This window comes from Condylostylus longicornis, unplaced genomic scaffold (assembly GCF_029603195.1).
Source record: "Condylostylus longicornis isolate FDR11 unplaced genomic scaffold, ASM2960319v2 ptg000009l, whole genome shotgun sequence".
NCBI classification, from domain to species: Eukaryota; Metazoa; Arthropoda; class Insecta; order Diptera; family Dolichopodidae; genus Condylostylus; species Condylostylus longicornis.
In genome coordinates this window covers 5,247,082-5,260,205 of record NW_026577978.1, presented here as the reverse complement: position 1 = coordinate 5,260,205, position 13,124 = coordinate 5,247,082, and positions in this window count along the sequence as shown.

The window sequence follows — 13,124 nt, the reverse complement described above, 5'->3', positions numbered from 1 at the left end:
TATATATATTATATCTACAAACAATTAAAGTACGTATATATGCAATGCACAAATCCATTTGTATATAGAGATATACGAGTACGTCAAGGATAATTTCCTTTCTTAAAATTATTATTATTATAACATCAATTCTGTGGTATTTTACACTTTAATGTTGTCATTATATTATTATGGTATATACGTATACAACATACCATGTACACAATATTCTATTACATAAATACCTTATACATTTTACCACATAATATTCAAGTATAAATACACAACATTCAAAATATATTTGTATATAGAAATTCATATTATAGAGACGTATATATATAGAAAAATGTTATATAAGGTAAAATATATAAAACGTGATATTGAAATTGAAAATTAATGTTGTGGTCTTGTAACCAAAAACATCATTATAAAAAGACAAAGTGAAGAATGCAAGTTATTGAATAAAAAGACAAAAAACAATATGATTATATAACTTTGAGGTTTAAAGAAAATTATTTGTCTGCAATATTATTGTTTTTGTTGCTGTTATATGTAATATGCAAAAATGAAATTTTCAATATTGTAATTTAGAAAAAGAAAGTTGAAAGAGTTTATAAATTAAAGTAAAAATCATTTTTGCTTTTAGCATAGACGATGATGTCGTGTTTTGTTTTCATTAGAATAGTTTTTAATATTATGGAAACTATATCTTCAGTTACCAATATCTGATTATAAATAATATTAGATTAGACAAAATTCACTCCTACTGTGTGTTCTAGTTAAACAATTGCATATATGAGCTGTTGATTTCAAACGAAATTTTGGAAAATTTCTATTCGCATTATTAGGATTTTGCCCCTAAATTTTCATATTTATAAATTCGTAAATTTTTAAGTATTCGTAAATTTGATATTTCTACCTCAAATAATATAACAATATTTGAAAGAGTAAAATGTATGAGCGTTCTAACTGACAGAGCACTATGAAAATTAAAAAAATCTGACATAATTAATGCCTATTTTTCAAAATTTTTGTACCAAAAACTATCTACATTTTTTAAAATATTTCTAATTAACATTGTTAAAGCCGCGCTTTTAACTCCAGGGAAAATAGGGAAATAAATAAATGGGGAAAATTATTAATAGGGAAATAAAATCAAACTTTTAAAATGCTCCCACCACAATTACTAAACAAGCTTTAAATATCAATTATATTAAAAATTGCATACTTATAGGATGAACTATACTCTTTTCATGTAATATTGGAAAAATTAGGAAAAAAATCTAAAATGTCAACAAACTAAAAACTTAACAAAAAATTTCAAAATTTTTTTTTACTTAATTTTTTTTTTTCTTATATTTTTGTTTTTTTTTTTGTTTTTCATCTAATTATTGTAAATTTTCCATTAAAGATTGTTTACATGTCAAAATTAATAAAAAAGAAGAAGAAAAAAAAAAGAGAAGAGAAAATCCATTTTTAATCTGTTATACAAGGAAAAATAACATTTTTCTATTGAAAAATCAAAAAGTTTGTAATGAACGATTTTAAGGTTACCAGTTGATCAAAATTTAAAATAATTTTGTTTTCGTGATTGTTATAAGATTTTCAATGTTTCTTTTAGGGGATTTTTGAAATTCAAACATCGTTTTGCTAGTGTATAAAAAACCAGCATAATATTTAATTTTAAACTTTCATGATTTTTTTCTAGGAAAGCGCTTCATGCTACAATTAAATACAAGATAAATTAAACATAAAGTAAATTTCAAAAAATATTTGAATGTTTTCACAGTGATTTGGAATTTGCGTTTAAGATAGTTTAATTTATATTTAAATTGGGCTGAGATGATTTTTTATTCCTTTGAAAAGAATATAGAAAACAATTATAGAAATTTTCGAACAGTATCAACCGTAATCAAAGTAGTTGCAGTATTTCAAAAATAATTAACCGAATTAAATATTTATAGCTATTCTATATTGTAAAGCGCAGAAAAAATTTCAATTTTAACCTTTCAAAAATCGTATTTTTTTAAAACCACAGCTCAATACAATTGTAATTGTGAGAAATATAATCATTAATGAAATGTCTACCACAAGAGCACGGCCACACTCTACCATATACGAAAATCAAAATTATCCAGGGACGCGCTCATAAATTATCACAGGAAGTACACCAATCATATTTTTAATGTTGTGTTTCTGCTCTTTAATTCTTTCTAACTACATTAGACTACTTTTTATTGGGTTTTTTATGAAAAATAAAGCCTATGTGAATAAGTCAACAACAATTTTATTTGTTTTTTATTTTAAATGAACATGTAAATGCGATTTGAAATGATTCGATTTTAAATCGCATTCTACTTTGATGTTAAGTCGATTTCAACCGGTGAAATACCCGTAACATTAAAGTTTTATTATTCTATAATTAATTGTCCTGGAATTTTTTCTTTTTTAGAAGATTCTACCGGCTGGAATCCCTAGTATGTACACAAAAAAAAAAATTACAAAAATAATAAAATTTATTAAAACGCTTTTAACCCAAAAAATAAGACGTTTTATTCGTAAAAAAAAAAGCACAAAATAACAATAACAAAGTAATTATTATTCTAACTTTTTTACATTTTTATGGTCTAATTTTTATCTTCTCATTCTTTTTATTAATAATAGAAAAGCGTTGAAATTAAATTAATGGAAAAGCAGTGATTTGGAAAAAAAAAAATTATCTTTTTTTTTTTTCTATCCTAAATCCCTTTTTAAGAAGGAACCAAAAAAAAAAACAACAATAATTTCAACTTATCCATTAAAAATCGAAATTTATTTTTTTTTTTTTTTTGGCAATGATAATATTTTTTCAATTTTGTTTTCTTTCTCTTTCTTTTCACACTACACTCAATGATTACAAAAGAGTGAATTTAAGGATGAACGGGGAAAGGATATTTTCCTTTTATTAATGTGTACATAATATTTATATATGTATATAAAATATTGATTAAAAAGTTCGATGACAGTGTTATAAAACATATAATAATGAGAATAGTGTTGTTGCCTTTTATAATAATATTATAAGAATAATAAGAAAATTAAAAAAAAAATTTTATATATTTCCTAATTTTATTTCACTTTTATATTGAATAATTCCTTAAATTTTCTTAAATGATATTGATTAATATTGATTTTGATTACAAAATATCTATATTATGATCACAATAATAATAATGATTATAATATAATGGTAACAGTAACTGTTATACACATACATAATTGAAATGAGTTGTAATGATAATTATACAATAATATTGATAATAGGAGCAAAACAACAACAAAACAAAAAATAAATATTTTTTTTTTTATTATCATTATTAATTGGAAAAAGTGATAATTATTAACAATTTTTCATAAATTATATTATATAGAATAATTTAATTTTGTTATACTAATATAAATATTTCATAACTAACATACATACATACACATAACATATATATTATATACAGTATAAATTTGTAAATTAGATTTATGAATTATGTGAATGAAAGTTAATCTAGTCGATATTTTTATAACCAATATAGTTCGGTTATATTATGATTTACCAATAATTATCATTCTAATTGTTATAATTGTAAATGTCGTAAAGGTATATATATGGTAAATGTTAAGTAATTATAGAGATAAAAGTAATAATCAAATTATCATATAATGTTGACGATAATTTACGATATATGGGACATTAAATTTAATACACAATATAATCTAGAAAATAATTCTATAGATTTAAAAAAATCTGATGTGATCAGCACATAACCGACCGCATTGTGTATTATCTAGTTAAATGAAAGTGTTACAGAATATTATAAAAATGTCTGTTAAACACTTTTTTCCAATTTTTAGGACATTAGTAAGCTTATAGTTAACATACCTAGAAAAATGTAAATTCGACTCTAAGTAGAGTTTCACTTTGTGCTACCCGAATTTCCTGAAATGCTCGCCAGTTAATTTCGGTAACAACCAGAACTCAAATATCAAATTTCAAGAAATTCCATCAATTCGTTCCGTAGGTATAGTGAAAAATTTAAAATCGGCCCGCAGATCAGTTTTCGAGCCCAGATCTTTTTAAAAAATTTATATGTTCATTGTTTCAATGCGAAGAATTTAAAAATACATGCCCTATAACAATAGCGGTGTTAAGGGCAAATGTTTTATTTGTTTTTTTTAATATACGTGTTAAAAATCACCGAATGACAAAGATAGACGGTCCAAACTGTCATAAGAGCTATAAATAGTGAGGGGTACCTTTAAATGAACCTAAAACCCACCTGGATGATCATAAACTCCCCAGTCAAAATGACTAATCGTTAGTTTTTCTCTATATCGTGTTTTTCTGTCTGCATTCTGTGGGGGAAGACACTGAGGCAAATGTAATACGAGAAACCTATTAAAACCTATACAAATTTTCATCTACTGAACTCCCCTCCTACGGATTCTTCCCCCCCCCCCCCTTCCACCTTCTCTCTTGGATCAAATCGCCGATGAAATTAACTGTTATCTTAAATCATTTTCTTTCTAATATTTTTAATTATTTGTCATTTGTGTCATTTCTCTTTTCGGCGGTGAGTTGTAGGAGTGTAGAAATTTAAGATTTTAACAGTTTGAGGTTTTTAAAAAATGAGACTCTTATTTTGAGCCGACGAGACTTTTATTTTGAGCCGAAGATATTCTTATTTTGAGCCATTTTAAAATAGCTGTCTCAATTGAAAGATTTTCTTGGGTAATTAAATTTAAAGAGATATTTCAAAAATTTTAAGATTAAATAGATATCTAATTAAAGGTCACTATAATGCTTTATAAAAATTTTTTCTACCTCTCAAAAATTTGGCGAAATTCAAAATTTCGGTTAGTATATTTTTGATATATGTGAACGCTTCGTTTAATTTTTATGTTTTCATCCTAACAGTATGCAATAACGATTAATTATTTTTTTCATTTTTTTATATATTGATATGGAAATTATATAGTCCCTTCGATTTGGTAACAGTTCTTCACGTGATTTTATTTGTACCTGATTTGTACAATAAAAAATTACTTCGAACTCTTGTTGTTGTAAAACCATGCACGAGTTAAAAACGAAGTGTAAAAGCAACGCTAAAGCCAATATTGTATATTATAAAGCAGAAATAATAATTTATTCTATATATATAATATTTAATAAATTTCTAATAGATCAATCAGTTTTCTTATTCTAAAACTTAATATTAATAGAAAAATATTGCACCCTCTCCCCCTTTCCACAAATTTTATTCAAAATTTTATGAAAAATAATATTTTAACTCTCTTTGGAAATTCTTTCCTTTAAAACTTTCAAAAACCATAATTCATAAAATAATACATACATAAATATCAAATGCACCAAATGGTATATAAAGAATTTACCATACTAACACAATTTAAGAAATGAAAAACATTAAAATAAAAATTCATCTTTCATTACAAAGAGTATAGAGAAGTAAGTGGTAAGAATGAACAGCATTCATTCCTCTCATGATATTTTAATAATGATTTTTAGTTTTAACTAAATTTTCTAACTAAAAAAATATACCAAAGATGGAAGCATAAATTTTTTAGAAAAAAAAAAGTACAATAACGAACATTGTATACGTAAGTATATTTGATTGATCATTTCAGACAGTGCTGGCGCCTTTTTCTTTTAAAATAATTTTTACATTTTTTTTCTCTACTCTTTTTGTTTCTTGAATTTTTATAACAGTATATAGCCACATATTATGTACACATTTTGGTTATAAGATCCTTTTCACCATATTTTATAATAAATGAAATATTAGTTGATATTATAATATAATAATTTTTTGGGGGTGTTATAGAATAAAATATACATATTATATATAAAATTTTAGGAAAAGAAAAAAAAAATTTATAAGTGAAAAACAACTTCAGTTTTTCTATATATATACTCGTAACATAAAGTCTTTCGTTTAAACTCCCTTTGAATTTTGAATTTTCACTTCTTCTCTGTCTTTTTGTTTTGATTCTTTAATTCATTTCACCAAAAAATATTGTAAAATGAGAATAAAAATATATTTGAGCGTGTACCTACTATGGGATTCTTCTTACTATTCTAAAATGAATTCAAAACAGGAACAGTAACTTACAAGTACTCTTGATATTTTGTGCATCTACGTTGTAATACAAATACGTATTGTAATACAATCTACGTAAGTTCCCAATAAGTTACCATTGGTGTCCAATATCCAACGATACATAAGAATCCGAATAAGAAACTGGAATTTTTACGTAGCTAAAGCTGTCACACTCCAACATAATATGAAGTGTAAAAACTATATTAACGAAAGCTATTGAAAATCTTAATGAATCGTAATAAATTAGTGTTAGTTTACCGTGATAAACCATTTATTAATACCGTGACTATTAATTTTTTATTTAATCCCAAAATTTTCCTGTAACACTATTCTCTACTCCGGTCTCTATAATATCTACATTTATCTGGATGCCTCGTCGGGCGGTCACTACTGTAATATAACCTTATAGAATCGTACTTTTTTATGAATCTCAACCCACCTCATTTTACTTGTATATTCGCATATACAGCAGCCTATATCAGCCAGATCAACAAACTTATTAATTCTGATTGCTTTATACCAAAAAAATTTAAGAATAAAAAAGTTTTAGCAAATATTTTAGAAATTTTCTTGTATGTGAAATTCTTGAAATCTTTCTGAAACAATTTCAAGAATAGCAATATCTTCTTTAAATTGTAGAAATTTATTGTGATTTAGGAATTCTATGTGTGTTTAGTAAATATTTTAAATCTAGAAAAAATGTTAGAGAAGAATATGTCAGTCATATTCAGCCATATGCAATTTAATTTGACATTTAGATCCTCAGTCACCTCCAATTGAATTTGAATGATAGCAATTTCAACCAATACTGTATTATAGCAATTTTAAGTGCTACATGTCATTGATCTTATGCTCAATATATTATTGTAGTAATGTAATAGACAAATAAAATCAGCACCTTTGAACAAAGGTGTAAATCCCAATAAAGCAAAACTCCAAATCAAACCTCCGATTGTAATCATATAAAATTGTATACACCACAATATCATCACTGCCCCACATGGATATTCTTAATATACAATTTCTCAAAATTAATAAACAGAATTACAAATTCATAATACCCTTCCTAGCAAATTTCATTCTTATAACACTAAAAAATAGACACATAATACTTTACTATATTTTTTTTTTTCTTTTCAAATATTATAATGTACCGTCATCGTCTGTGATAGAATGATTTTGATATTTAAATATTTACCATTTCCGAAGTAAAAAGTTAAAAAAAAAAAAAAAAGACAGGCGATAAAAAAAACAAAGAAAATTAAGTTTTTTTTTTGTTGCCTCACAAGTTCCCTAGTGCTTAGTAATTTCAAAATATACTGAATAATAATAGTCAATGTGGGAGTAATATTATAATGTTCTGATAAAAGAATGATAGTTAAAAAAAAAATTTATATAATAAAAATTTTATTCAAATACACACATAAGATATTATGCACATTGTAAGGCAAAAATATTATAAAAAAAAAGAATTCTCCTCGAAAAAAAGAAGAAAACTTTTCATGTCTAATATTATTATAGATAATGTTATACAACTTACTATTAAAATATATCAAAAAATTAGAAGAGGAAAGAATTTAAAAAAAAAAGGACGAAAATATTACTCAAATAAATTTTGAAAATTAAAACCTATAATGAAAATAACAAGGGCTTTTATAATTAACATGTGGTTTTCAAGTAAAGTTTTTAGTAATAAAATTAAAATTGACATCATTCAAAATTCTCTGATGTTTGAGTGCTATATAATATAACAATTTCACTGTACTCGAAAATTACTTAATGTTTAGAACTATAAAATTTCTTAACTATTAAATTTTCTCTCACACAATAAAATTAAATTTCAACTCGCATAATTGCACAGGTTGCCCTTATACATGGAAATGTAATAAAACTTGTTATGATTAATCGAATTTTGAATTTAGAAAAACTTTTATTGGGCACATATTACACTTATATAGTCAGCTTTTAAGACTCATTTTAAATGTTATATGTCAGTGAAACAAATGATATCTTCAATCTTGAATATTTCACGTTTTTTGGAGAATGTCTACACGATGACTTCTTAAACAAGCTTATATGTACGCTAGTCCAAGAAAATTTTAAACTGGAAGAGATAGAGGATTATTAAGCTAACTACTTACTTAATAAAAATAATATATTAGCATATAGCGAGACCTTAAAATTAAAAATTATATATCACAGTAGCGGCTGTCCGACGAGGCATCCAGATAACTATTATACTACAACGACTATTACATAATTATAACTAAATACGATATTATCTACTATACACTTTAACATTTAGTATGCGTGATCATCCTTTGAATTTTCTAAACGCATAATTTTATCAAAAACCCAAACCATTTTTTTATTTATAATCATTTAATTCTGAAAATATAAACTGTTATAATTTTGTATGCATAACTAAGTAATAATAAAATATCTTAACATAAAGATTATTTTAAACATTAAATTAAATTGAAGCACATAATTATATATACATTCATGCACATACATATGTATATGCATGCCCATATTAAGTAAATTTCTTCCAGACACATAAAATACTTTATTTTATGAGAATTTCATTTGCGTTATCTATATGAATAAATATTGTGGAATATTTTTATTCTTATTCTCAAAAAAAAAATTTATTTATTAGTAAATAAAAATTTTCTAATTCAGAAAAATCTTATTTTTTTTTCTTTTTAGTTCAGTAATGAATTCAGTTTTTCACATACATGTTTGACATCAAACATTGTCTGCTCTGTTGAATCACATTTATAATTAAATTGTTTAAAATTCAAAAAATATTTTAATTACACTTAGTCAATAAGATTTATATTCGATGTCTCATGTTATTCTTATGTAGTGTATGAAATGCAGTCAGATTATTTACCGTTATCCAATGAACAACCTCTTGTGTATTATAAGATTTATGAAATGAAAAAAAGATTGTTCAAACTTTTATGAATGTAATTTAGTATGATTAATAAGTTCGATTTAAGATGTATGAAATTCGAACAAAATTATTTAGGTTTATCTAACGAAAGACTTGTGTTCAGTATGAACAAGCATTTTGCAATTCGAAATGCAGTAAATCCAACCAATATTGTCTTTTTATCCAATGAAACTTATTTTAAGTATGGACAGCCAGGTTCGATTCGAAATGTTGTAAATTTAACCAATATCTGTCTGTTATCATGTATGATGTAAATCCAATCAATACCGTCTAGCAAACTTTTGCTAGCTTTTCAGTATAAAACATATATATATGTTGAATACAACATTTATGAAAATTAAACAAGATCATTCAGGGTTAATTGGTGCTATTTATGTCCAAAGTTCGTTGTATGATAATCATGTTGGATTCAAAATTTGAATTGCAAACCAAGATTATTCAAAATTATCCAATGAAATCTTCGGTCACGGTTCAACATGAACAACATGTTGGATTCGATTTGTATGAAATGCAACCGATTTTGTTTGAATTTGCTCATAATATACTTATGTATTTGATTTCTTAGTTTCACACCACTGAAAAATAAACAAGATGTTGTGTAATTTTTATTTTTAAATTATTTTTTTCATTAATTTTTATTTTTTTTATTTTATAATATTATTTTTTAAATAATAAATTTTTTTTTTTTAAATTCCTTCATTTTTATTTTAAAATACAATTTTATTTATTCATTTTTTTATAGTGATGTTGTACTCGTATAGGTGTGTTGGCAAGTGTGTATTTTGTTAAAATTTTAATAGTAAAAGCAACAACAAATTTTTTAATAATAATATTTTGTATACAATAATAATATTTTCTGTTATAAATAAAAATATTATATGTAAAGGACATTAAAGGAGAGAGTGATAAAAATAATAATAATAATAATAATAAATTAATGTTGTGTATAAAATAAGGATAAAATATAATATTGCCATATCTCTACATAAAATATTTTAAAAAAACAAAAAAAACAATTCTACATTTTTTAAAACAATGCGAAAATTACTTGTAAATTAACCATAAAAATTCTTTTATTTAAAATAAAATCAAAAAAAATAAATAAATAAATTATTTTCTCATAATATTTTTTCTCTCTTTTGTTTTGTTTTTTGTTGTGTGTTAATAGTAGTTGTATGTATAGTGGGCATTGGTGTAATGGTAATTATGGTTTTTCGGAAAGAGGTTAAAAAATAATAAAAGCAAAAACAGAACACTGAACACTTTCATTTTCTTCTTGTGTTTTTTCTTGTTTTTTTTTTTGTTATATTTTTATTTTTATCCTTAATTCGCTGGCAATTTAATAAATTAAGTGTTGCCCTTGATAATGCGGTTAAATTGCGAATAAAAATTTCTGTTTTACTTAATAATATTCGAAATATATATAAGAATTGAATACTTCATATATGCATTACATTTAATTGTTTTATTAATTACAACGAATGCTGTAATTATTTTTCATTTATTTTTTTTTTTCGTAATAAGCATATTATTTTATTTTTATACTGCAGACAAACATATGGGTTTCATATTCCTTTTTGAATGATATTGTTAATGAACATTTCATAATATTATATATGGAAAAAAAAAACAATTAAAATGAAAATTTTTGTAATTTCAATTTCAAGGATAATTTTGATGAAATGTATATGAAAATTATTTTCAATTGTATTGAAGTATACATACGAAAAAATTTTATTTAAAGATAAATCAGAAATTTGAACCAGAAAATATTTCTTAAAAAATTAACCAGAACAGTTGATTATTTTCCTGAAAATTGCATATTGAAAAAATTAGAAATTTTTTCTTAATGATCTTAAACTGTAAGTAATGGGTATAAATAAGAAATAGTTTGCAGCATCCAGAATAGACTGCATATATATTTTTGAGTCTGTTTCATTATCATTATATTTTGCTTGGCTCTGGTATTAATTTCCATTTTCTGGTCGACTATATACTGGCAAATCATTTTGAATAAAACTGGTCGCCATACAGAGTTTGGTTCATACAGTCCGATATTCAATATGATGATTCCCAAAACAGGATCACAAAATTAGCATTCTAATAGTACAAATTATTTAATAAAATATAAATTAAGATAATATTAATAGTAATTTACATTTTATTTTTAAATGATTCGGCATCTTAGATATTTGATACAATTTGAACTCTATTTAATTGATTTTTAATAAGGATCATTCAATTTTCTTCCATTACGAGATATTAAAATCCAAAAATTCACTTGAAACTGAAACAATCTTTGTTAATTTCCCTTTTTTTTTACATAATATAAAGCTCATTAAATATTTTCTTGAATGCGTTCCCAAATTTTTCCAAATCTTAGGAACGCAAAATTAAAGTTTTGAACTAATTTCCTTTTATTTGTTATTGTTTTTTTTTTTTTTAAATGCACGTTGATTTTCTTCAAACATATTTTTAATTTCATGAAAAATTAATCAGCTTGGTCAATAATCTTAGGAATAACGTGTTTATTCGGTGAACACCATTTAAAATAATTTCTCAAAACATTATTTTGTAATATACATTCTTGCATTGTTATTAATGCAATAAGATTGCCCCTATAAAACAAAAATTTTACAATGATTCTATTTTAATGTACCTAGAACTTCAAAAAAAAAAGAGAAAAAAAATCAAAAGACTATTATCATTAAAATAAGGAAAAATAAATCTTAAATAATGTTTTTTTATTTTTATCCCTTTCTTTACCCTTTAAGTCTTATATAAAGGATAATAGTAAGAATTCTCCAGCAGGAATATGAAATTGAAACAAAAAAAAAATTAGAATAATATTACTAAGGAGTATAAAACCTGTAATTTTAATATTATAACGTTTATTCATACACACATACATACATGCATACATTGTTATAGGAAAGGATATTTCACACTTTTAAAATTCTAAATATTTTTACATTTTCATTGTTTCATTTTGTTTTCATGCACACAAGGACTCTATATGTAATTTTACACATACACAAACAAACACAAACAAATTCAACGTATACACTTCCTTTTAAAATTATTCTTGTTTTCTATCTCTCTCTCTCTCTCTGTCTCTCTCTTCCTATCTTTCTGGTAGTGATGGTCAGATCTTTAAGAAAATATAAAAACCAAGTTAATATTAAAAAATATTTTACAAGCGTTATATACAAAATTTATATGATTTCATACAAACATACACTAATACATTCATACAAATTTTATAAATACCGTTATATATAAAAATATAGTAAAAGAAAATGAGGTCGTTATCATGTCCATAAAAATAAAAGGGTTATTATTTTTTTTTTTATTTATTTATTTATTTTTATTTTATAGGTTGTAAGACAAATTTTTATAGTAAAAAAAAAAGATCCTTAATTTTTTGTTGTTTTTGTTTTTATTGTTTTTCTTCTTGATTTTTTATTGCTCTCATTTTGATCTTTCACATTTTGATGTTTCATCATTTCATATTTTTCTTATTTTTTGTTTTTTTTTTTGTAATTCTTTAATATTTGTTTAATAAAACTGTGTATATAAGCTCCTTGCTGCCTTTAAAAAATTTCTTTGAAGAATTTAGAATTATTAGAAATTTCTTAATTGATTTGGTGCTATACTTAGTGGTAAAGTGCAACGAATAGTTCATTAATAATATGTAAAACAATTTACTTATATATAAGTAAACCATTAGAAGGGCTGGGCTTTCTTACCAAGAACAGAAGAGATTCAATGATAAGGCTTATTTATATATTATCACCGGTTAGCTTTAAATAAATGAGTATATTCGGGAAAGTAAGACTTTTCATGCTTTGTTTTTAGAATATTTATATTTTGCATCCATCATATATTATAGTGAAAAATATTCTAAACTCAAAAAAAAATTTCAAAGACCACGAAAATGTTATGATTCTTAGTATTTGTAGTAAATAGACAAAATTTCGTTTTTCCTCGATTATATCATTTGGTTTTTATTTATTTAACAAGATTAAAGATAT